Source organism: Bos indicus x Bos taurus, chromosome 1, assembly GCF_003369695.1.
Source record: "Bos indicus x Bos taurus breed Angus x Brahman F1 hybrid chromosome 1, Bos_hybrid_MaternalHap_v2.0, whole genome shotgun sequence".
Classification (NCBI taxonomy): Eukaryota; Metazoa; Chordata; class Mammalia; order Artiodactyla; family Bovidae; genus Bos; species Bos indicus x Bos taurus.
The window spans coordinates 144,791,076-144,818,366 of record NC_040076.1 but is presented as its reverse complement, the minus strand read 5'-3'; the positions used below and the strand labels follow the sequence as shown (position 1 = coordinate 144,818,366).

Sequence of the window (27,291 nt, the reverse complement as noted above, 5' to 3'; positions counted from 1 at the left end):
TGGTTGGATCTCCTTGCAGTCCAAGGGACTCTCAAGAGTCTTCTCCAACACCACAGTTCAAAAGCATCAATTCTTTGGTGCTCAACCTTCTTTATAGTCCAACTCTCACATCCATACATGACTACTGGAAAAACCATAGCCTTGACTAGATGGACCTTTGTTGGCAAAGTAATGTCTCTGCTTTTTAATATGCTGTCTAGGTTGGTCATAACTTTCCTTCCAAGGAGTAAGCGTCCTTTAATTTCAGGGCTGCAGTCACCATCTGCAGTGATTTTGGAGCCCAAGAAAATAAAGTCTGACACTGTTTCCACTGTTTCCCCATCTATTTGCCATGAAGTGATGGGACCAGATGCCATGATCTTAGTTTTCTGAATGTTGAGTTTTAAGGCAATTTTTTTGCTCTCCTCTTTCACTTTCATCAAGAGGCTCTTTAGTTCTTCTTCACTTTCTGCCATAAGGGTGGTGTCATCTGCATATCTGAGGTTATTGATATTTCTCCCAGCAATCGTGATTCCAGCTTGTGCTTCTTCCAGCCCAGCATTTCTCACAATGTACTCTGCATATAAGCAGAGTGACAATATACAGCCTTGACATACTCCTTTTCCTATTTGGAACCAGTCTGTTGTCCCATGTCCAGTTCTAACTGTTGCTTCCTGACCTGCATACAGGTTTCTCAAGAGGCAGGTTAGGTGGTCTGGTATGCCCATCTCTTTCAGAATTTTCCACAGTTTATTGTGATTCACACAGTCAAAGGCTTTGGCATAGTCATTAAAGCAGAAATACATGTTTTTCTGGAACTGTCTTGCTTTTTCCATGATCCAGTGGATGTTGGCAATTTAATCTCTGGTTCCTCTGCCTTTTCTAAAACCAGCTTGAACATCTGGACGTTCATGGTTCACGTATTGCTGAAGCCTGGCTTGGAGAATTTTAAGCATTACTTTAGTAGTGTGTGAGATGAGTGCAATTGTGCAGTAGTTTGAGCACTCTTTGACATTGCCTTTCTTTGGGATTGGAATGAAAACTGACCTTTTTCAGTCCTGTGGCCACTGCTGAGTTTTCCTAGTAGCATATTGTTTAACCGCCACATGTTTATGTTTTTTTTGAAGCTTTTTGCCTTGTAGTTGATTTCTACTCTCATAGCTTTGTGATGGAAAAACATGCTTGATATGATTTCAGCTTTCTTAAACTTAATGAAACTTGTATTATGGCCTAGAATGTAATCTATCCTGGAGAATGTTCCATGTGCACTTGAAAAGAATATGTATTCTGCTAGGTGGATTGTTCTATACATATATATTTATTAATTCCATTTAATCTAATGTCATTTAAGGCCTGTGTTTGTTTAGTAATTTTCTATCTGGACAATCTATCCATTGACGCAAATGGAGTGTTGAAGTCCCCTGCTATTATTGTGTTACTGTTAATTTCTCCCTTTATGTCTCTCAGTATTTGCTTTATGTGTTTAGGTGCTCCTATTTTGGGTGCATATACATTTATAATTGCTATACCTTCTTCTTGCATTGATCCCTTGGTTATCACATAATATCCTTCTTTGTCTCTTGTTACAGACTTTGTTTTAAAGTCCAATTTTTGTCTGATATAAATATTGCTACCCCAGCTTCCTTCTCATTTCCATTTCCATGGAATAGCTTTTACCATCCCCTCATTTTCAGTCTGTCTCTCTTTAGACCTGAAATGACTCTCTCATAAGCAGCCTATGGATGGGTCTTGTTTCTATATCCATTAAGCCACCCTAAGTCTTCTGATTAGAGCATTCAGATTACTTACACACAAAGTAACTATTGATAGGTATGTCCTTATTGCCATTTTGTTAGTTGCTCCAAGGTTGTTTTTCTAGTTCCTTTTTCTTCCTTTCTTCTTTTGCTCTCTTTCCTTGTGATTTGGTGAATATCTTCAGTGCTACCTTTGGATTCCTTTCTTTTTATGGACTATAAATTTATTAAAGATAATAATAGGTAATAGATAATTATAGATTATTATTTATTATAGATTTTTGTTTGTGGTTACTAGGAAGTTTATATTTACCTATACATATATGACTATTTTAAGTGACTTATCTCTTAAATTCAAACATATCTTAACAACCTTGTAATTTTACTCCTCTCCCTCTATGCTTTCTGGATTTGATATAATATTTTACATCTTTTTGTCTTGTGTATCCCTTAAGTATTAATACTTATTTCATATATAGACTATTTTACTACTTTTGTCTTTTAATCTTCCTACCAGTTTTGTACATGGTTGATTTACTACCTTTACTGTACTTTTGCCATTGCCAATGAGATTTTTCCTTTTGTAATTTTCGTGTTTCTAGTTGTGGACTTTTCTTTTTCACTTAAAGAAGTCCTTTTAACATTTCTTGTTAAGCTGGTTTGAACTTGTTAACATGGGGATGAACTCTGAGATTTTGCTTGTCTGTAACTCTTTTTTTAATCTCTCAGTGAAAATGAATGAAAGCCTTGTTAGGAAAAGTACTCTTAGTTGTAGGTTTATCCCTTCCCCACTCCCTTCTGGCCTTAAGTTTCTACTGAAAAGTCAGCTGACAGACATATGGGCATTCCCTTGTACTTAACTTGTCACTTTTCGCTTGTTTCTTTTAATATTCTCTCTTTATCTTTAATTTCTGCCAATTACAATGTGTCTTGTGTTATCCTTGCTTGGCTGATCCTGCTTGGGACTCTCTTTGTTTCCTGGACCTGGATGCCTGGATATCTGTTCTTTTTTTCCCCAAGTCAAGGAACTTTTAAGCTATTTTGTCTCTAAGTATGTTCTCTGCCTCTTTCTCTCTTCTCCTTCAGGGACTCCAAAAATGAGAATGTTACTATGTTTGATGCTGTCCCAGAAGTCTCTTAAACTGTCCTCACTTCTTTTTATTCTTTTTTCCATTCAGCTTCAGTGATTTTAAATACTGTCTTCCAGGTTGCTCATCTATTCCTTTACGTCATTTAATCAACTGTTGATTCCTTCTAGTGTATTTTAAATTTCTGTTATTGTAGCCCTCATCTCTGTTTGGTTGTTCTTTATATTTTCTAACTCTTTGCTAGAAACTTCTAACTTCTTACTCTGTTCATCCATTCTTCTCCCAAGTTCTTTGATTATCTTTATGATCATTATTTGAACTCTTTATTGGGTAGACTGCCTATCTCCACTTCACTTAGTTCTCCTTCTAGGGCTTTATCTTGCTCCTTCATTTGTAACATGTTCCTCTGTCTCCTCATTCTGCCTAATTCACTGTTTTTACATTTCCCAGCCTTGGAGATGTTGCCTTTTTAAGGAGACGTCCTATGTGTCACAGAAGAAGACTCACTTTTGGTTACCAGAGCTATATGATCTAAGTTTGCCCCCTACGTGCATTATATGGTCCTTCTGTCATGGTGGATTGACTATTATGAGTGGTCTAGTAGGCATGGTGACCCCCACAGTAGTTGGTTCCAGGCCCTGCCTAATACAGAGGCTGCCAGTCACTGGTTGGTGGGGCCAGGTCACAAGGTAGCTGGCTGCAGATATCTGGGGGTTCCTAGGGCTAGTGCTGGCTCACTGGTGGACAGGGCTAGGTTCTGGGGTGTGTCTTCCAAGGCAGGTGTTCCTAGATCTAGTGCCCATCTGCTGATGGGTAAGATAAGAATCCAGAAGTTCCCGGGACTGGTGCCTGACCACTGGTGGATGAAGCCAGGTCCTGAGGCTAGTGCTGGCCTACTGACAGATAGTTCTGGGTCCTAGGATTTAGCTGCATGACCCAGGGGTCCCAGGGCAGTTTTGGGCCACTAGTTGGTGGGGTCAGTTCCTGACGCTGCTGGCTGCAGAGTACACAGTATCCTGAAGTTTGTGTAGGCCCTCTGGTGCCTAGGGCCAGATCCTAGGGCAGGTGGCTGAGGGCCTAAAGTGTCTGAAGTGGATTCTGGTGTGGGCAGTGGCCCAGTGGGTCCCAAGGCTGGTGCCAGCTTATTTGTGGGAGGGCTGAACCCTGCCATGGCAGTTGCAGGGCTGTGGTACTCCTGATGCTAGTGTCTGCCTGCTAATGGGTGGGGCTTGGGCCCAGGGTTTTCTGGAGGTGGTACCTGCTGACTGGTAGGCAGAGCTGTATCCCAAGTTCTCTGGTTACAGGCCAGAGTCTAGTGCCTGTGCACTAGTGTGCCAGGCTGGGTCCTGGTCCTCTGGTGGACATATCCAGGGGTGACTGTGGGCTCAAGGGGTCTTAAGGCAGTCTGCTACAATAGGGATGAGGCTACGTCCTCATCCAGCTATTTGCTTGACCTGAGGTATCTCCTGGTATCTAGAGGCTGGTGGGCATAGGCAGAGCTGGGCTCCAAGGCTAATAAGCTAGAGAAAGAATTCCAAAATGGTACTTCCCAGCACCAGTGTCTATGTGACAGAAGCTCCCCAAAATGGCTGTCCCCCTGTCTATGTCTCCAGGATGAGCTCCAGTTGCCTCCTGCCTCTCTGGGAGGCTCTCCAAAATCAGTCGGTGGGCTTGACCCAGGCTCCTCTCAAATTAGTGCTTCTGTCCTGGGTCCCATATCATATGAGATTTTGTGTACACATTTTAAGAGCAGAGTGTCTATTTCCTACAGCCCTCAGGCTCTCCCAAAAGTTAGCTCCCTGACCTTCAAAAAGCCAAACATTCTACAGGCTTATTTTCCTGATACAGGACCCCCAGGATGGAGAGCCCCACATGGCATTTGGACCTCTCATGCTTTGGAGAAAACCTCTGAAATTATTATTATTCTCCCATTTATGGGTCACCCATCCAGGGGTCAGAGAAGGCAATGGCACCCTACTCCAATACTCCTGCCTGGAAAATCCCATGGACGGAGGAGCCTGGTAGGCTGCAGTCCATGGGGTCGCTATGAGTCAGATACGACTGAGCGACTTCACTTTCACTTTTCACTTTCATGCATTGGAGAAGGAAATAGCAACCCACTCCAGTGTTCTTGCCTGGAGAATCCCAGGGACGGGGGAGCCTGGTGGGCTCCCGTCTATGGGGTCACATAGAGTCAGACACAACTGAAGTGACTTAGCAGCAGCAACATCCAGGGGTATGGGTCTTGACTATAATGCAACGCTATCCCTCCTATCCATCTAATTTCTTCTCTATATCTTTAGTAGCAGAAGATCTGTTCCAGTAGATTCCAGTCTTTCTCATAAATAGTTGCTCTGTAAGTAGTCGTAATTTTGGCGTGCCCATAAGGATGTGAGCTCAGGGTCTTCCTACTCCACCATCTTGGCTAAGTTTTCAAAACATGTTATTTTAAAGTACACATGGAACATTCTCCAGGAGAGACTAAATGTTACACTCAAAAAACAAATGTCAAAAGTCATTTAAAGGAAAGAAATGTCATTTAAAGGAAAGAAATCAAAGTATGTTTTCTGATGGCAAGGGAAAGAAATTCAGACATCAAGAACACAAATATAAACATTCACAACTTTGTAATAATTAAACAACACATTCCTAAAGAAACATGGAATCAAAGAAGAAAGCACAGAGAAAATTAGAAAATACTTTGAGATGACTGAAAATGAAATCACAACATACCAAAACATTGATAGGCAGCAATTTATCTCATCACTGATGAGACAAATCTATAGCTGTGAATACCTATATTATAAAAGAATATCTCAAATCAATAACTTAACCATCCATCCACCTTAAGAAATTAGAAAAGAACAAACTAAATACAAAGTAAGCAGAAGAAAGGAAAATGCAAGTATTAGCACAAAAATAAATGAATTAAGAAATAGAAAATAGAGAACAAAAAACAATGAAACCAGAAGTTGATTCTATGAAAAGATCCAAAAAAACTTTACCCATATCCATATCTACAAGAAAAAGAGAAGGAACACTTAAATTACTAAAATCAAAAATGAAATTAAGAACTTTACAGAAATAAAAAGGATCATCAAGAAATACAATGAGCAATTGTTTGCCTAGATAACCTAGGTGTAATGCCTGAATTCCTAGAAAGACAAAAATTACCAAAATTGATTCAATAAGAAATAAAAAATCTGAATAGACCTAAGACAGGTAAAGACTTTGATTTAGTAACTGAAAAACTTCTCATAAGGAAAAGTCCAGGACCAACTGCTGAAGAATTGATCCTTTTGAACTAAGGTTCTGGAAAAGACTCTTGAAGAGTCCCTTGGACAGCAAGGAAATCAAGCCAGTCAGTCCTAAAGGAAATCAAACCTGAATATTCATTGGAAGGACTGATACTGAAGCTCCAATACTTTGGCCACCTGATGCAAAGAGTTGAGTCATTGGAAAAGACCCTGATGCTGGGAAAGACTGAGGGCAGGAGAAGGGGATAACAAAGGATGAGATAGCTGACTCAATGGACATGAGTTTGAGCAAACTCCAGGAGGAAGATAGTGAAGGATAGGGAAGCCTGGCAAGCTGCAGTCCATGGGATCGAAAAGAGTTGGACATGAGTTAGCAACTGAACAATAACAAACTGACTTCACTAGTGACTTCTGCCAAATATTTAAAGAATTAGCATCAATCCTTCACAGACTCTTCCAAAAAGTACAAAAGGACACTTCCCAATTCATTCTAAGAGACCAATATAATCCCGATATCAAAACCAAAGATATCACCAAGAAAAAAGAAAACTATGGACCAATATGCCTAATGAATACATATGCAGAAATCCTCAATAGAACACTAACAATCTAAATCTAGCAACATATAACAGGATTATCCACCATGACTAACCGGAATTTACCTAAGGAATGCAGGGTTCCTTCAACATGTGAACATCGGTCAATGTAATGCGCAACATTAAGAGGGACAAAACCACATGATCATCTCAATAGATTAGAGGAAGCATCTGACAATAATAATCTTTTATGATTAAAAAAACAAAATAAAACTAAATGGAAACTTCCTCAACCTAAAAAAGGGCATTTACAAAAATCCGAAGCTAACAATATAATTAGTGGTGAAAGGCTGAAAGCTCTCCCCCTAAGATCAGGAAGACAAGGGTGTCCACTTCTGCTAAGACACTTCAACATTATACTAGGAGTTATAACTAGGGCAATCACACAAGAAATAAAAATACAGGGACTTTCCTGGTGGTCCAGTAGCTAAGCTCCCAGTGCAGGGGGCCCGGGTTCGATCCCTGGTCAGGGGACAAGATCCCACATGCCACAACTAAGAGTTGATATGACACAACCAAAGATCACACATGCTGCAACAAAGATGGATGTCCCCAGATACCTATGACTAAGACCTAGTGCGGCCAAATAAATCAACTACAGGGCATCAGATTAGAAAGGAAGGCATAAAAGTAACTATATACACACAGAAAACGTTCAGAATCCACTAAAAAAAAACTATTACAGCTAATAAATTCCATGCTCGTGGATTAGAAGACTTACTACAGTCAAAATAGCAGTATTCCCAGATTGATCTACACATTCAATGCAATCCCTACCAAAATTCCAGCTGCCTTTTATGCAAAAATTGACAAGCTAATCCTAAAAATCATGGAAATGCAAGGGATCGGGAATAACCAAAACAATCTTAAATAAGAACAACAAAGTTGGAGGACTCACACTTCCCAATTTCAAAACTTACCACAAAGTTCCAGTAATCGTGACTCTGTGGTTTTGGCATAAAGATAGATATACAGATGGATGGACTCAGATTGAGAGTCCAGAAATAAACCCATGTTCTATGGTCAACTGATTTTCAACAAAGCTGTTAAAAGACCATTCACTGAGGAAATAGTCTTTTCAAAAAATGGTGCTCAGACAACTGGATAGACAGATACAGACGCTACTCCCTCACACCATACATAAAAATTAACTCAAAATGTATCAAAAGCCTGAATTTAAGAGCTAAAACTTTAGAATAAAACACAGGTGTGATTCTTTGTAATCTGGGATTAGGCAATGCTGTCTTAAATATAACACCTAAAGCACAAGCAACAAAAGAAAAAATAGATAAATTAGTCTTCATGAAAATGTGCATCAAAGGACACTATCATGAAAGTGAAAAGGCAACTCACAAGATTTGGAAATACTTACAAATCATATATCTGATAAGGAATTGGTAAACAATAAAGAATTTTTGTGCTAGTGCTAAGTCACTTCAGTTATGTCCAACTCTGTGCAACCCTATGGACTATGGCCCACCAGGCTCCTCTGTCCATGGGATTCTCCAGACAAGAATATTAGAGTAGGTTGCCATGCCCTCCCCCAGAGATCGAACCCACATCTCTTATGTCTTCTGCACTGGCAGGCAGGTTCTTTACAGCCCAGCAATAAAAAGACAATCCAACTTTAAAATGGCCAAAGGATCTAAACAGGAATTTCTCCAAAGATATACAAATGGCTGCTGCTCCTGCTGCTGCTGCTGCTGCTAAGTCGCTTCAGTCGTGTCCGACTTTGTGCGACCCCATAGATGGCAGCCCACCAGGCTCCGCCGTCCCTGGGATTCTCCAGGCAAGAACACTGGAGTGGGTTGCCATTTCCTTCTCCAATGCATGAAAGTGAAAAGTGAAAGTGAAGTCACTCAATCATGTCTGACTCTTCACGACCCCATGGACTGCAGCCCATCAGGCTCCTCCGTCCATGGGATTTGCCAGGCAAGAGTACTGGAGTGGGGTGCCATTGCCTTCTCCCATACAAATGGCTATGAGCACACAAAAAAGTGCTCAAAAGCATCAGTTATTAGGGAAATACTAATCAATACCACAGTTAGATACCACTTCACACCCACTAGGATGGCAACAATCAAAAAATTGAAAATAACAAGTATTGATGAAGATGTGGAAAAACGAACACTTATGCATGGCTGGTAGGATAAAATGGTACAGCGTCTTTGGAAAATAGTCTGGCAGTTACTCAAAAAGTTAGAGTTATTATCTGACCCAGCAATTTCACTCCTAAGTATATAGTCAAAAGAAATGAAAACATGTTTTCATACAAAAATTTGTACATAAAAAAATTTGCACATGACTGTTGACAGCACATTACTCATAATAGACAAAAAAATGCAAAAAAGTCAAATGTCTGCCTACTGATGAATGGATAAGCAAAATGCAATCTATCCATACATACTAATCAGCCATGCTACGGTGGATCATGGAAGGACCTTGACATTATTCTAGTAAATGAAAGCAGCTAGATACCAGAGGTCACATATTTATGACTCCACCCATATGAAAAGTACATATTAAGCAAAATCTTATAGACAGAAAGTAGAGTAATGGTTGCCAAGTTCTGGGGGAAGGGAGGAATGGGGAGTGACTGTTAAGAGGTATGAGGGTTTTTTTTAAATTGATAAAAATGCTCTGAAATTAGGTATTGATGAAAGTTGTACAACTTTGTAAATACCAAAAACCACTGAATCTAAACTTTAAAAAGGTGAATTTTACACATGTAAAATATACCCCCCAAAATTTTAAGTAAAGGAATTTTTTAAATAATAAAAGTGAAATCTAAGTACTTTTAGAAAAATCAGGAGTGTCTACTATCAGTTGATAAGCAAAAAGTGGAATTTCTAAAGAAGGCTCTTTAGGCAGAAGGGAAATGATCCCAAAATAAAGGTCAGAAATGTAAGAGAGCAATGAAAAGCAAAGAACAGATAAGTGAAAGAGAAAGTCGTTCCGTTGTGTCCAGCTCTTTTCGACCCCATGGACTGTATAGTATAGCAGGCCAGACTACTGGAGTGGCTAGCCTTTCCCTTCTCCAGGGGAGACAGGGATTGAACCCACCCCACATTGCAGGCGGATTCTTTACCATCTGAGCCAGAAGGGAAGCCCAAGAATACTGGCATGGGTAGCCTATCCCTTCTCCAGCAGATCTTCCCAACCCAGGAACTGAACCAGGGTCTCCTGCATTGCAGGCAGATTCTTTACCAACTAAGCTATCAGGATGAGTAAATCTAAATGAACATGGACAGTATGTTAAATATTAACACTGTTAATGTTACTTCATTGAGTTTAAAAAGAGCATATAGAATTAAAATATACAGTTACAAGCACACATAAATCTGGAGGGGAGAATGGAGTTTAAGTATTCTAAGAAACTGTGATCTCTGGATGGCCCAAGAGGAAAGTATAAATGAATTATCTGGATGAGTTAATAACACATTATCTAATTCACATAGTAACCACAAAAAGAAAATAGAATATATAACCTCCAATACACTAGAGAAAGTGGAAAAGCAGAATGATTTTTCAAAATCATAATACTAGTTTCAAATAACACAAGAGAGAAAAATAAACACCGAAAACATGGGACAAGAGTGACATATAATAGGCCTGTAGATTTAAACTCAAATAGATCGTAATTACATTCAATGTAAATGAGTTGAATGCTCCCATTAGAGGACAAAGATAATCAGATTGGATGAAAAAAATCTAACTGTATAACCTTTGCAAGAGATATATCTAAGGTATAAAAACATAGTAAGGCTGAAAGTAAAATGATAAAAAACAAAGATTTCATGCAAATATGAGCCTAAAGAAATCTGATATAGCCATAACAGTATTAGACACACTACAACAAAAAGGCAAAGATACATTACTAGAGATAAAGAGAACCACTCATAATAATTAAAGTCTGAATTCATCAGGAAAACATAACAATTTTAAATTTGCATTCTCCTAATAATATGGTTTCAAAGTATATAAATAAAAGTTGACATAACTACAAGAAGAAATAAGACAAATCCATAATCACAATGAAATTGTGTAATTATCTTAGTAACAGATATAACAACCAGACAAAAAGGCAGTCAGAAAACAGAAGACGTGAGTAATATGCTTATCGAGTTAGCTGAATAGAATATATAGAACACTGAACTGAACTCTTTTCAAGCACACAGGAACATTTGAGAAAACATATAGACCATATTCTACTATAAGGCACATCAGAAAATTTCAAAAGATTAAAATAAAGAGCATGATCCCTGGGCAATTCAGTTGTGATAGAAAAGAATAAAATAAAATATGCAGATGTTTGGAAATTTTAAAATATTCTTCTAAATGACTTACAAATCAAAGAAAAATATCATAATGGAAATTATATTGTACTAGCTCAGGCTGCTATAACAAAATACCAGAGACTGGGGGCTTAGACATTTACTTCTCAGTTCTGGAGGCTGGGAAGTCTGAGATCAAGGTGCTGACATGGTCATGTTCTGGTGAAGGCCCACTACCTCACTTCCAGCTGGCCGCTTTCTTGTTGTGACTTCACATGGCAAGGAAAGAGAGAAGGGGGTCTCTGGTCTCTTCCTATAAGGCACTAATCCCTTCATAAGGACCTCACACTCTTTTAAACCTAATCACATCCTGAAGGCCCCATCTCCCAGTACCATGAATCTGGGGTTTGAGCTTCAGCAGGGGAATTTGAGGGAAGAACAATTTAGTGCATAGCATTTACTAAACAATGATGAAAATACACCAAATCAAACTCTGTATGATGCAGCTGAAACATTTATAAGGAAACGTGCCACCTTAAATGCACATACTAGTAAAAGATAAAAGCTGCAAATGATAAAGTAACCATTCATCTCAAATTAGACGGTGAACAGCTATAGGAAAAGAAAATTACAGATCAATTTCATTCATAGACATGGACTCAAAAATTTCCCCTAAAACATTAGTAATCAGCATCTAATCGATAAATGATAATAGGCTAATATGAACAAGTTTTGTTCATATTGTAGTCATCTGTGGGTGGTGGAATTAAAGAATTTTATTCTGCTTTTGATGCTAATCACTATTTCATAAAATTTATAAATAAGCACTCCTTATTTTATGAATCAGGAAGAAGTATTTTTGAATTAGTAATTAATACTTTTCTGATCTTTCATCTTTTTGAAGTCAACTAGTTAATGAACGATGAGAAGAAAAGAACAAGAGCTCATTCAGAAGAGCCACTTCATCTGAGTAACCATTTCAACTATAAAACCTTGTTTTCAGTGTCTCTATTTGGTTGAAAACAAAGAAAGGGTGGATAGGAGTAGAAAAGGATTTGCAAAGATAGGGATGTGATAATAGCAATTCAAAGGCTTTTTGCCCAGACATTAAGGGAGCGATCTCATACACAAATGTGTCTATAAATAGAATACTGCACTTTAATGAATAATTTAAAAGCACTTTGCAAACAGGGTTAGGAAAACAGGAATCTAAATGCTGAAAAATCAATAGTTCTGTCCTATCCCCATGTGGTGAGTTACAGAAACAGATACTTGAGTTGTACACTTTTTAAAGAACACTGGAAGCTGTATGGTTAATATCAAAAAGTTTAAAAACTTCTACAAGTTTTGACATGAGAATTCTGCCTTTAGAAATCTGTTTCAGAAATAATCAAGGATACACACAATGAGTTTTGTATAGGATACTTATCAAAGAATTATTCATTAAGGTAAATATTATAAATGGCATCAATGCTCAGCTATATGAAAGTGGTTCAATAAATTGGGATACCCATTGGAATATTATGCAGTCATTCAAAATAATAATTTAGAAAAATATGATATGATGCAAAAAATGTTCACTATCTACAAAGAAGAAAGTTGTTCATAAAACATGTTATGGAATGAATCCCACCTTGAGGAAATGCATATCATATATTATATAAAAGTAGAAAAAATTGGCTATCCTTGCGTGATAAGATTATAGATGATGTTGATTTTGTGCTTTATACTTTCTGCCTATTTCAATTCTTTTATAAATAGAAAAAGATTTTAATAATTTAAAAATTGATTATCCCCAATAGATTCAAACAACCTTCATCAGCCTAAACCCACTTCTAGTGAGGTCACTGGGAGGTCAGTACAAATCTGGTGCATTAGTCTTCTACAGCTGCATGACAAACTGTAGCAAGGCCACAGTCTGAACAGGCTTGACTGGGTCCTCTGCTTAGGGTCTCATAAGGCTGCAGTCATGATGTTGGCAAGATTATATTCTCATTTGCAGGCTTTACTGGGGAAGAATCTGCTTCCAAACTCACTCAGGTTGTTGGTGGAAGTTGCTTCCTTGCTGTAAGACTGAGGGTCCCTACTTCCCACTGGTTGTCTCTGGAGGTGGCCCTCAGCTCCTAAAGGCCACCTTGCAGTTCCTGCCACGTGGGCTTCTCCAACTTGGGCGCTTACTCAAGCCAGCAGAGAGACTCTCTAAATCAGTTTCCGGGCTTCCTGGTGGCTCAGTGGTAAAGAACCCACCTGCCAATGCAAGAGACGCAGATTCAATCCCCGGGTTGAGAAGATCCCCTGGAGAAGTCAATGGCAACCCACTCCAGTATTCATGCCTGAGAAATCCCATGAACAGAGGAGCCTGATGGGCTACAGTCCACGGGGTCACAAAGAGTAGGACGTGACTTAGTGATTAAGCAACAACAACAGCAAATCATTTTCTAGCAAGACAGAATCGCATAATGTAACATAATAATGGAATTTGTGTCCCATCACTTTTGCCTTATTCCATTAGTTAGAAGCAAGTCACAGGTCCCACCTCAATGGGGATGGGGGTATTAAACAAGGTGTGAATACTAGAAGGTGAGGACATGGTGAGCTCAACTTCATTCACACAGTCTGTCCACTCTACCTAGCTTCCCACTGCAGAGCTCAGACAAAGGAGAGAAGCTTGCACTTGGATGTGAAGACTCTTCTGATCAACCAACCACTCATAAACACAACTGAATCCTGCCCTTTGCATCTCTGACGTAGGACAGTACTGTAAAAAGTGATGGGAATGTTCACAATGAGTCAGAGTTCATGTAGAGGATTTCAGCAGGTCCTGTGCCAGCCGTGAAGGATGATTAAGATTTTGATCAGGGGAAAGGAATGAGAATGAGAGATATTTCCTCTGCAATGAGGAGAGGTAGAGAAGCAGGAACTCCCAAGATGGGTTCTGGAGAAAGTGAGCAGGATAGTTTGTTCACAAGAAATCTAACTGGCCCCTTGATAGACAACATACTTGGAAAAACTTGGAACAAGACCTCGAGAGGAACACAGTTTTAATTTTGGCTTATTTGGCAGCACAGACATCAATTAGCTTCCACAGTGTGGTTAAATATTACTAATATTTACCAGTCTCCAGTTGTTCTAAACTTCCAGAACATGGAAGACTCCACCTTCCTGCTCCATTTGAAACTAGGCATATCCAGAATGACTCTCTCCAGCCAAAAAAATGTGAACAGAATGGACCAGCTTCTAAAGTGATTAACTGCAAGTGTCTCCATGTTCTAAAAGGGTCCACATCTAGAACATTTAGGAAGCAGTTCTGCCAAACTTCCAAGGAACAAACATCTCTCCCTTTCAGAAATTACTGCAGAGATGATGAAGCATCATCTTGATACCAAAGCTGATTAAGAGCAATATAAGAAAAGATTATCATCAATACTTCTTATGAAATATATACCAAAATCAAAAGTGAAAGATTACATACTTGGATCCAATAATAATTTTTAAATGTAGTGTATCATGACAAAGTAGAGTTGATCCCAAGAAACCAATGATGATTTAAAATTAAAAATACTAATGATGATTTAAAATTTTAAAATATTTCACCTCAGAGTTCAAGGAAGAAAATATGTAAAATTATAAAATAGGTAAAGAAACCACCTGATAAAATTAAAAATCTATAAATGATTTTTTAAAATATTTACTAGGTAAGACCATCCTTACCCTAATAAAAGGAATCTACCAGTACACAACAAACTTCATATTTAACAGTTTGAAAACATTGCCTTTAAACTGAAAAATAATATTAGGATAGCCTTACCACAATTTCTATGCAACTTTGTTTAGTGGTCCAAACAAAGGGAATAAGACAAAAAAATAAAATAAAATAAAAGATTTAAGGACTAGGAAGGAAGAAATGAAATTATAACTATTTACATGGAGAAATTCAAAACAGATCCACACATTTGTGAGGTCTGGTATGTTTCAAAGACAGTACTGCAAATCACTGGGGAAAGAATGGTACTCAATAAACAGTACTGGCAGAAGGGAAAAAAAATCTAAAATCATATCTCTACCTCCTGCTTCATACAAAAATAAGTTCAAAGTAGAATATAAGGAGGAAATATTTTTTAAAAATCTTTAAGAGGAGCATATCTTATGACCATGAGGTAACAAACAATTTCTTAAATAAGACTTAATAACCACAAACAGTAAGAAAAAGATTGATAAATTTGACGACATTAAAATTAAACATCTGTTCATCAAAATAGCATTTTTAAAAGGATAAAAAAATAGGACACAAATAGAATCCAAATATATAAAGAACTTCAAAAAAGCTATAAAAAGGATAACCCAGGCACAAAAACAGACGAGCAATATAAGAATACAATTTATAGACTTGAAAACTCAGGAAGCCAATAAATGGGTAAAAAAATCCTCAAACTCACTAGTAATCAAGGAAATAGAAATTAAAACAGTGAGATGTTTCATTATCTACTCAACGGACAACAATTAAACATCTGAATTACAAAGGATCAGCAAGGAAATGAAGAAACAAACCTTTGGGACGTTGTTTGCAACAGCTTTGCGGTTGGAACTGGGCCTACCCTATGATCCCACAATCCCCACAATATCATGCATAGATAGATGTATACCTGATCCACTCTCCCCTGTGTTCCCAGCACAGGGAAAAGCGGACCAGTGGGACATGGCAACAGAAGGGGTGGAGGCTGAGCAGGATGCTTAGAGGAAAACTTCAACTGGGATTCAAGCCAGCTAACGCAATGTCAGAAACCAGTCTTGCCAGGAAATGAAACTGGGGATCAGAACCCTGCTAACTTAGGGCAACCTCCTCCTAAATAGCAACTGGATCTGTTTATCTTCTACAGCCAAACTGACCAGGTTACTTCCTCTTTAAATTTCCCCAGCTGAAACTTTCTAGAGCAGAGTCCCAAATCAGTTTCTTGCAGCAGCTCTAAAAAATTTTCCATTGAATATAATGGTTTAACATAACACAAATTAATTACCTTACAGTGCAAGAGGTCAGAAGTCAGTCTACAGCCATACCACCCTAAACGGACCCAATCTCAGCTGATCTTGGAAGTTAAGCAGGGTCGGGCCTGGTTAGTGCTTGGATGGGAGGACGTCAGACACAGGTCTCAATGGGCTAGAATCAAAGTGTCAGCCCAGTTGTGTTCCTTTCTGGAAGCTTGACTGGAGAATCAATTTTCTCACCTTTTCCAGAGTCTGGAGGCTGCCTGTATTCCTTAGTTCATGATCCCTTTCATCTCCAAAACCAGCAGTGAAGGGTAGAGTCTTCCTCACTTCACAGCACTCTGACACTGACTTTTCTGCATCTCTCTTCCATATTTAATGACCCTTGTGACAACTTTAGGCCCATTTGGACAATTCAGGATAATTTGTTTTAAAGTCAACTGATTAACACCCTTCATTCTAACTGCTACAGGCAGGCAAGAATACTGGAGTGGGTTGCCATTTCCTTCTCCAGGGGATCTTCTAGACCCAGGGACTGAGCCTGCATCTCCTGCATTACAGAATGATTCTTTACCACTGAACCACCAGGGAAACCCCAACTCTGTTTAGGGAAAAGTAAAGTGCCTCTATGTACAAATATATATGTATATTTTAGTGAAGAGTACATTTTTAAAGAGGGTGTTAGTTAAGCAAACAGGGTCTCACTTAATTTCAATGGCTTGTTAGTTGATGTCCATACTGTAGGAGGAAAATTCTCACCTGGGGTGAAGGGGACTAACCAAAGCATAGGTTGAATCAGCACAATTATCAACATTTTAGAAAAAGAGATATTAATATGCCTTGAGTTTTTAAAAGGCATACTTCCATTCAGGTCCAATAGGATTCCTTTGTTCAACTCTTCTTTAATAGTGTGAATCCTGAAATTCATTTTAAAACTCCAAAACCACACTCACACTGGAAAGGAAATTTGAGACCAAAAAAAAAGAAAAACCCAGAAATAAACGGGCATGTATTCAGCACCATGGACAGTGGGGCTGGGAGCTTTTAAGAGTCTCTGCAGCCAGCGCTGACAAGTAACACCAGCTGCTGCTGCAGCTGCTGCTAAGTCGCTTCAGTCGTGTCCAACTCTGTGCGACCCCATAGACGGCAGTCCACCAGGCTCCCCCGTCCCTGGGATTCTCCAGGCAAGAACACTGGAGTGGGTTGCCATTTCCTTCTCCAATGCAGGAAAGTGAAAAGTGAAAGTGAAAAGTGAAAGTGAAGTCGCTCACTCATGTCTGACTCTTAGCAACCCCATGGACTGCAGCCCACCAGGCTCCTCCGTCCATGCGATTTTCCAGGCAAGAGTACTGGAGTGAGGAGCCATTGTCTCCAGAGCCCTCCAGAAAGGTACAGTATTCATTCTAATGTTTAACTTGGGATTGATTCTAATACACGAGCAGGTATTTTTCTTTGTTATGGCCTAAAAGACAGCCTTTTTTACCAAAGGGATGCACAACTTTCATCTACCAAAATCTGCTTTGTGAAAAAGCCCTGAGATTTCTGTGAACATAGGAATAAGTTTGCCATTGACTCATGACTACAGGTCCAGAAAGTGAAACTGCCAGAATAGAAACAGTGTCCAACCTTGAATGGCTAGATTGTTTCAAGGGGACTTGTGGGACTTCTGCAAATATAAACACTGCATGCTCTTTTAAACATGGAACAAAATAAATCCATATGGTGAAATTTTCTCATAAATACCCTTAAAATGTAATCATAAAACTGTGTATTTTCTCCAACTCTGAGTATTAATGAAGATATCTGGAAAAGTGATGTTGTAAAGTCCAACACTGCCACTAATTAACACCACCTGTGGCAATATCAGTCACAAAGCCCTGATTTCCACACAGGCTATCTAATCTTTTCAGCTAAAAAACAAAACAAAAACTCCTTTTACCAGCAAACCTTTTTTCAAAACCTTATAATATTGAGTATTAGCTAAGAAAACACATGCTATGCTTAGTCACTCAGTTGTGTCTGACACAGACTGTAGCCCACCAGGCTCCTCTGTCCATGGGTATTCTCCAGGCAAGAATACTGGGGTGGGTTGCCATGCATGCTGCTGCTGCTGCTAAATCGCTTCAGTCGTGTCCGATTCTGTGCAACCCCATAGACGGCAGCCCACCAGGCTCCCCCGTCCCTGGGATTCTCAAGGCAAGAACACTGGAATGGGTTGCCATTTGCTTCTCCAATGCATGAAAGTGAAAAGTGAAAGTGAAGTCGCTTAGTCGTGTCTGACCCTCAGCGACCCCATGGACTGCAGCCTTCCAGGCTCCTCCTTCCATGGGATTTTCCAGGCAAGAGTACTGGAGTGGGGTCCCATTGACTTCTCCGTGTCATGCATAAAGTTATATAAAACCTAACACACTTGTAATGAACTTGCACTGTGTAAATAACAGCATCTACAAACAAGAGAACATTAGTGCTCAAAAGTGACCAATGTCAGTCAGTGACTGCACTTGTATTTGAAGACCCCTTGATATCAGGTGGATCTCCGGGTCTGAACACTCACAACTACTCCAATTCCCCTGATGTAAGGATCAATGAGATTGTTTCAGATTCTGCCAGCAACCCCTCCAGAGTATCAATGTTCTTCAAACAGTCTCTGGGCCAAAATGCACATCTCTGAGACATTTTATGATGATATGAGTTGTTCCTGCGCGTGAGAGGACTGGAAGTTAGTTTTCTTCAATAGGAAAGTACCTTTGCACACTTCCTTTGGTTCCCAATTCTAAAGACAAGTTCAAAGAACAGAAACAGGGCAACAGCTCACCCCTGACAGCAAATTAAATTCTGGAAGGATGAGGGCAACCTGTGCCAGAGGAATGGTGTGAATTGCATGGTCTGTTTATTACCCAGTCTAGTCTGTAAACGTCTCTCATCAAGGCCCTGCTGCCCTAGGATTCCTTTTAGTCAATTACACATCAGAAATCCTCATCACCCCAGAGTGCCCTTAGCCCACATGCAGAGCCAAAGAGACCCGAAAGTCCGTGTTGCCTCAAAAGAAGGTGGGGAAAGATAATCAACCTCAGGCACAAGGTTTAAGACCCGGCTTTTGTTAACTTTCAAATTTGTTATGCAAGTGCTTCGGAGTACTAAGTAAAAAAGTAAAAGCGGAGAAACACATACACACACACTCTCAGTAAACAATACTTCCAGAGTGAAACATTTATGGGAACAATAAGAACACTTTTGGACCCACCCCAAAATAAAAGAAGGACATACAGCAACCAGAAGAGGGGGGCCGCACCGCCGCAGGTGCCCTGCTCCAGGCTCTGACTCTGGTCACGGAGGGAGGCAGACGCGAGTCGAGGCGGCAGATGCTGGGAGTGTGAGCGAAGGGACACAAAGGGCACCCGCGGATCCCCTCTCTCGGTCCCGGCGCCGCCCCGAGCTCCCCGCGCCCCTTCCCTCCCCTGGGCCCGCCGCCCCAAGCCCAGCGCCAACCATGCGCTTTCCCTCACATCTTTCCTCAGACAGACGCGACGAAACTTACACCGTTTTGAAATGTGAGCCTCCTGAAGTACGGAGCAGACCTGCGGCAGACACCGGCTGACAGGCCAGCCTGAACCCCGCGATCCTTGTTTACAACTTCTGATCGCGGAGGGCGGCCCAGGCGGGGTCCGCGCTTCGCCGAAGCCGCACTGTCACTTCACTCAGAAACCCTCCCGGCGCCCAGTTTCCGTCCGGATCGGCTATCCCGTGAGCTCGCAGCGCGGCCCCGGCGCCAACTTGAGGAGGGGGCGCTGCCGGGTCCTCCGGGACCGCCCCGCCCCGCCTTCGGCCCCGCCCCGCCCGGCCCGCGACCCCGCGGCAGCCCAACTTGGTCCGGGCCCCACGGGGGTCCGCCGCGCTCTCCACGGAGCTCGGTCTGGCGGATACCTGCGCCCCTTGCCCGGCCCGAACCCCGAACCCGGTCACGGGTTCCCGACCCCTGGTTCGACCTCGATCTCGGCTCGACCTCGACCCCAGTTAGGGGTCTGGGGCCCCGATTGGACCCACGATCCCCCGCGCCGATCCCGGCCAGGACTCCGACCCCCGACCCCCGATTCTTGTTCCCGATCCTTGGTTACGATCCCGGCTCGACCCTGGCCGGGACCCCTACCCTCGACCCCCGACCCCGGCCCCGGACTCCAGCCGATTCCCCACCCCCCGATCCCCGGCCCTGCCCGCTATCACTCACCTGTCCCGCGGCAGAGGGCGTGCCCGCGGGCCGGCCCACGGGAGGGCGGCCGGGGCGGGGCTGGGGGGTGAGGACTGAAGATCCCAGTGGTGCCTGAGCCTGAGGCGACCAAGCCTGAAGCGACTGAGGCGACTGAGGCGGCAGTAGCTGCTCCTGGCGCTTCTGGCGAGGCACTGCGCGCGGCGTGGGCCCGCCCCCTCTGAGCCGCTGACCAATCCTGAGCAGCGCGCCGCCGCTGGCCCCGCCCCGTCGAGGAGCAGGTCCTCGCGAAAGCGGGCCCCGCAGGCCAATCGAACAGCGGAACGGCGACGAGTACAGCCAATCGAAGCTCAGGAAGCTCCGCAGAAAGAAACCAATTAGCGTGGCCGGGGCAGGGCGGGGCCATTGGAGGTTCACTGGGGGGGCGGGGCCAGATCCGGGCGGAGCCCAATGCGGGGAGGGAGACGTCAATGGAAAGGGGCGGGGCCTCGAGCTGGCAGGTCCACCCACCGGGGCGGTGTCAAGGGAGAGGCAAGGGGGCGGGTCCACAGATTCGGTAGGGTGGGGAGGGCCCCAGAACCGGGCGAGGAGGAGGGGTGTTGTGCAAGGTAGGATGAGACCATCAATGGGGAGGAGGCGGACTACTGGGGGGGGCGTGGCCTGGGGCGGGTCCCGGGACCGTGGAAGTAGGAGCAGGGGGAGGAGTGTACCGGTAGGGGCGGAGGGAAAGGGCGGGTCTCTGCAGGGGCAGGGGCGGGTCTGGACGGTCTGAGATGCCTGACCCCTGCACCCGCCAGGTGCGCGCCTGACCTCGCTCCGCCCCGGGAGCAGGGTCCAGCGTCGGTCGCGAAAGCGGGACTGCGCCCCGCCATCCCCCCGCCTGACACGAGTCAGACCCCCACCTGTCCCGGTCCCCCGCCTGGTGCCCCTTATCCCGCTTTGCAGAATCGCTGAGTCTGGCCGCACATGTCCGCCTACCCGCCTAGCAGACCCAGGACGCGGTGCACGTGCACATGTATGTTCTCAGGGGCCTGGTCAGCACACCTGTCCGCAGGTGACAGGAGGGGACTGTGGATGTCTCAGGTGTTTTTGTCCCGTCACCCTTTTTTCTATCCCTCCTGAACTGCGTTCTGCTTTACTTTGTTTCTATTGTGGTCATTTTCGAGGCACTGAACCCCAGTGTCCCATCCCTGCCTTACGGCTATTCTTAGCAGAGGATTATTTCTTGCAGCCCACCTACTAAAGACTCGAGCCAGGTCACAGGTACTGCCGCCGGTGATGCCGCCCTTGACTGGGCAGGGGAGCCAGCAGGGTTCTGGGATGTTGCCCTTCCCCAGAACCCCTGTCCAGAGCTGGACCCCCCCCCCGCCAGATCCATGAAGGGATGGCCCTCAGCCCAGCCCAGCCTCCTTAGGCCTTGTAAAAGTGGAGGGGTCAACCAGAAGGCCAGATACCTCCAGGACGGTGGGACTTCTGACCCCAGGTCCCAGCACTCAGGCCACCATGCCCGGGCTTGGGGATTAGCCTGGGAACACAGCCTCGTCCTCTGCGCAGTCCTGTTCATGGCCCCATCAGTACTGTTTGCTCCTGAACGGGGGCAGGAGGCATTTCCCAGGCTTCTCCTCTGTGAACTCCTTTGTGGATCGCTGGAAGCCGACACTCTCAGAGTCACCATTATGACCGCTTCTTTCTGAGGAAGCATTAAAAGTGATCCTAGTGCCCAGAACCTCACCACAGTACACAAAGGACCCCACTGACACCCAGAGCAGACAAAGCTGGGCAACACTCAGAAAGTCTACACTGTCCACCCCAGACACGGGGCAGCAGTCAGTGAAAGCCCAGGGTAGGGGGTGGGGCAGGAAGAGCTGTGTGCTCATTTGTCTTCACGTGTCACTCGTGTGATACACAGACAAGCTTTAAGAAAGAAAGAGCCTAGGCTGGAGGGCTGTGGGTGGGCCCACGGAAGGGCAGCAGCGCTGGGAGAGGCTACAGTCCCAGCAGAATGTGGGGTGTGAGTCCTCCCTAAGAAGAGGGTCTCTGTCTCAGCCACGCAGGGGGCACCTGTCACACTTGTCCCAGCAGGGAGACGTGGTTAACTGTGTGCCCTGGAAGGACCACCGTGGGGGAGGGAGGAAGGTACAGCAGGAGAATAAGGTGGTGGAGGCCCTGGCTGGGTGGTCCCGAGGAGACATGAGGCTGGAAGTGAACAAATGGGGCAAGGGCAGGCCTCAGCCCCAGAAGAGGGAGCCCAGAGACCAGGGCTGTAAGAATGTGCTATGTCCTGAATGGGGCTTAACCTCACCTTGACTTTGCAGGCAGGGGTCGGGGCAGAGGTACCCTAGGACCTTACTCCAGAGGCCAGAACAGGGCAGGTGTGCAGGCAGAGCACCCTCAGCCTGCCCCCTCACCCCAGATTACAGGCTGCCAGCCGCCCACTTCCCCGTCCTCCCCAGGAGCCCTCGGCCTCTCAGCTGCCTTCCTCGCCTCCTGAGACACAGTTAGTCATTAGGAGAGTAATGATAGTGTTTTCAGGACAGCATGTTGGACCCTAACAACTCTCAATTATTTCCAGTTCCTGCCAGCCCCAGGAGGAAGAAAGCTGCTCTTCTCGTGCCTCCGCCCTTGACACACAAGACAATCCATGTTGCTGGCATATTATCATAGGTTAGCAAATCTCTGAAAGCCAGGCTGCGCAGGGGAGCAGTCCCCACCCCCACAGCAGCTGGGGGCCTGGAGCAGGTCTAGGCTCCTCCCCTCTAAGCAGGTTGCCCTGCCTAGAACTCTGCCCTGTGCTCCAGGCATTTCCCCTCCACAGACCCTGAGGACGCACGTATGTGCACCCTTTAGATCATGTCACCACCACCATCCTTCCCGTGAGAAGCACCCCCAGGGGCCCATGTTTATAAATAACTCCCTGGTGTCTTGTTGGGGGCACAGGGAGCTGGGAGAGAAGGGACCGCGTAATTATCATCTGCTTGGAATGATGTCAGATGAAGCCCAGCACTCAGCCTTTCTGACTCTCACACACACCCCTGCGGCTGGAGAGTGGGGGAGGGTGGGAGGGGGTGAACACATTATCTTGGCTGGAGCCTGGGGCGTGGGCTCCAGATCAGTCAACTGAAAGGGTGGGAACACAGCTAAGAGCAGAAAGCAGTCCTGGAGTAATCTGTGCCAACACCCTTCCAGATGTGAGGCCCCCCGCCCCAGTACCCTCACGAACAGCCCCCAGCAGCCCTGCCACGCAGAGAGGTCTGGAGCAGTTGACCTGAGTCTGCTGTGGGCCTGGGGCGTCACTGGCCTTCCGCAGTGAGAACTCACGTGGTGCTCAAGACCACCCCGGCGCTCAGCCTGAACCAAGTGACACAGTTTGCCCAGCGAGGACTGAGGTGCTGCTGCTAAAATCCCCTTCACAGAGCCAGAGGCAGAAGGGCCTTCCGAGGCCCACAGCCCAGTTCCTGCTGCCCTGGCTGGCTCACAGCTGACTCTGATTGCCAACTGATGGAGTGAAAGTCGGAAAGCTAGTAAACCAGTCTGTGCCCAAGCTGCCCTGGTTAGGGGAGTACACCGGCTGCACACACGGTGCTTCCCACATGACGCAGAGTCCAAAGCACGCACCTGCCCTACCTCACCTCACTGCTACAGCATCTGGCTGTGATTGGATGAGGGGTGATCTAGGGGACCCTGTTCCCTGGCCCATAACCAGGGGCAGAGGCCGCACCTGCCCAGAGCAGAGCTAGGCCAACCAGGGTCCAAGGTGCCCCAGCTGGGGTGAAATGACAGTGGACATGTGCACCAGAGGCAGGAGAGAGGAGCATGGGTGGCATCCGAGGGAGACACACAAGAAGGGATCGTCAGCAGGAGTTGAGGCCGCCAGGACTCCGCCTTGCCGTCTTCACGCCTGGCCAGCTAACCTGCACCCTACACCTCCCTGTACCTGAACCACAGCCTGCCCTGTGTCTGCGCGCCCAAGAGACCCTGTCCCCTCAGATTTGTACAACACCCAGCAGAGAGTCCTGTGGATCTGAGGGACCAGAGGCCACAAAATGTCCTCGGGGTAGACATGGAAGGTACCCCCACTGCTGGGAAGCTGGATTCAGATCACGTGTGGAACCAGGGCTCTGAACCCCAAAGGACGCACACCCTGGGGGTGAACAGGGCTCTTCTTTGCACCTGTGAGAAAAATTCCAGCCCATCGGCTCAGGTGTCAGCCTGGAATGAGCACATCTGTGCCCCACAGTCTGTTGTGACAGAGGCAGGGGCTCGCCCTGCACTCCAGCACCCCCAGTACTCTGGGCTCAGCCACCTCCCCGCTCTTGGCCCCGCACACGAGAGCCCGTGAGTCATGACTGCCCTTGACTGCACCTCCCAGCTCTGAACAGTCAGGCTCCAGGGCCAACAAGCCACTTCCAGCAGGGAGAGACAAAGACAGAGACAGAGAAACAGAGAGACAGACAGACCGAGACAGAGAGAGAGCAGAGAGACAAAGACACGCAGCCACAAAGAGACAGAGAGAGAACAGAGACAGAGATACAGAGAGACATGGAGACAGAGACGCAGAGAGAGAAAGAGACAGAGGCAGAGAGAGACAGACCGAGACGGAGAGAGAGCAGAGAGACAAAGACACGCGCACCCACAAAGAGACAGAGAGAGACAGAGACAGAGATACAGAGAGACACGGAGACAGAGACGCAGAGAGAGACAGAGACAGAGAGAGAGAAACAGAGAGACACGGAGACAGAGACGCAGAGAGAGAAAGAGACAGAGGCAGAGAGAGACAGACAGAGACAGAGAGAGAGCAGAGAGACAAAGACACACGCACCCACAAAGAGACAGAGAGAGAGAACAGAGACAGAGATACAGAGAGACATGGAGACAGAGAGACGCAGAGAGAGAAAGAGACAGAGTCAGAGAGAGACAGACAGAGACGGAGGAACAGAGAGACAGAAAGAGTGACAGAGACAGACAGAGGCAGAGACAGAGACCGACGTAGAGACAGACACAAACAGAGAGACAGGGAGAGAGAGGATGGCAGAGAGGGACTGGCCCTGCCCCCGAGCCCCAGACCCTCTGCTGCCTCCCCTCCCCCACTGCAAGCAGAGCAGCCCCGCTTTTGTCTTTCTCCTGAGCAAGATTTCTGATATTTTGCGTAAACAAGAAAGTCTATGTTGCCTTCTTTTTGCTCAGAAAAGAAACACCCGTCTGCACACACCTCCCCGAGCAGCAGTGACGTCATGGCTCATCCGGACTTTATTTCAGGAAGACTTTCAGCTCTGGGAAAGTGTCAGCCAAAGCCCCAGCCCTTCTCCCTGAGGGCGCCTGGGCTCCGGAGAGACAACTCGGCCTTTGTCTCTGTCTCCGCAGCCCTCCCTCCACGCAGGGCTTCAGGAGGAAGTCGCTGGTCCCCGGGGTTGGGTGGGGTGGGCTCTCAAGCTCTGCACTACAGACACCTAAGGCTCTAAAAAAACTCTTCATCGGCTGCTTTTTTGCTGAAAGTCACGTGAGCCTTTTCTGTTGATAAAAATAATCATCTCTCCGTTGTGTCCGACTCTTTGCGACTCCATGAACTGTAGCCCACCAGACTCCTCCATCCAGGGGATTCTCCAGGCAAGAACACTGCAGTGGGTAGCCATGCCCTCCTCTAGGGGATCTTCCCAACCCAGGGCTCGAACCCAGGTCTCCTGCATTGCAGGCGAGTTCTTTACCATCTGAGCCACCAGAGAATCCCCGAATAACATCAGTGGAGACAAATTTGAAAACACAGAATTGCTTATTGAATATTCTGTCATAGAAAGAGGATGAGGGGATAGGCTCAACCCCACCCCCCAAGCCTCTCTTTATTTGGAACCCCCAATTTTCTTAGGCTCCAGTTAGTCTTCATTTCTCTGCTGCACTGCCCTCCACTTTACTGGACTCTACTCCTTCTGTCAAAGACCTCTGGTGAGAATGGTAAGGTGAAAGTTCAGAAATGTAAATGTTGAAAAATTACCATCAAAAATTAAATTTGGGGGAGAAGCCCTCGCTGTGAAGGGATCACAAACTGATCTGGCTCCCAGAGGGGTCTGTGAATTCCCTCTCCCAATTACCAGCCAAGGGGGTGGGGAGGTGAGGGGCATCTGCAAACCCACGAACAAACACAAGGTGATCAAGAGACATCACAAGTTCTCAAGGGCGCCCTGCCCACCATCCTGAAGGTGAAGAGCCAGGGCCCACACAAGGCCGTGTGGCCAGAACCAGAGCAGCGAATGGGTTCCCTTGGCAGGTGGAGTGCAAAGGCAGGTCCCTTCCCCCTCCAACTGGACATCCGGACAAGCCCGAGGTCGGTTCCTCCCCACCCCCATGTGCCATGCTCAGTGGTCCGACTGAGGGACGGGCTGCTCTGTCCCCACCCCTCTTGCTCCTGCTGAGGAGGACCTTGATCCCGGTCAGCCGGGCACGTCTCCTTCCCCACCTCTGCGCAGGCCCAGCTCAGGTCCCGAGGGTGGAGGCGGAGGGCCCTCTGCTTGCACGTTCCCAGTCCCAGCCACACGCTGCTCCAGCACATGTGGGAACACTGGCACGTGACTCTGGAACTCTCTGGTGACACCGTGCACCCACCAGGCAGCAGCAGCCAGCCTAGTGAGGATGGGGGGAAGGCTGGCTATGGCTCAGCTGAGGCGCCAGCTCTGGCCTGCACCCCGCAGGATTCAGTCACCATCCTCAGGGCGCAGGGTCTGTGCTGAAACGGGGGTCAATGAGTGGCGCCAAGTCCCCAGTACCTCAACCCCAGGAAGGCAATCAGCTGGCTGCTTCCCACCAACTGGCAGCACCACCTGGGATCCGCCCACCGGGGAGAGGGAGGGTACCTCCTTGATTTGTAGGGAACGAGCCTGATGAAGCTGAGTGCTGAAGAATTGATGCTTTCAAGCTGTGGTGCTGGAGAAGACACTTGAGAGTCCCTTGGACTGCAAGGAGATCAAACCGGTCAATCATAAAGGAAATTAACCCTGAATATTCATTGAAAGGACTGATGCTAAAGCTGAAGCTCCAATAAATACTTTGGCCACCTGATGCGAAGAGCTGAAAAAGACCCTGATGCTGGGAAAGATGATGGGCAGTAGGAAAAGGGGGTGACAGAGGATGAGATGGTTGGATGGCATCACTGACTCGATGAACATGA

The 27,291-nt window shown here is 45.4% G+C and overlaps 1 protein-coding gene across 14 annotated transcripts in view; it reads right to left on the bottom strand.

Moving 5' to 3' along the window:
- Nucleotides 1-20,343, bottom strand: part of PCBP3 (poly(rC) binding protein 3) — a 229,948-nt gene extending 209,605 nt beyond the window's left edge. For 7 of the 14 annotated variants that reach the window (XM_027548021.1, XM_027548035.1, XM_027548014.1 and 4 more), the window contains exon 1: nt 20,157-20,342. The gene's annotated coding sequence lies outside the window, so the exon portion shown is untranslated. Of the gene's footprint in view, nt 1-20,156 lie in introns of all 14 variants that reach the window. The other 7 variants (XM_027548126.1, XM_027548108.1, XM_027548098.1 and 4 more) reach the window with 4 other exon arrangements.
- Between the last annotated feature and the right edge of the window lie 6,948 nt (nt 20,344-27,291).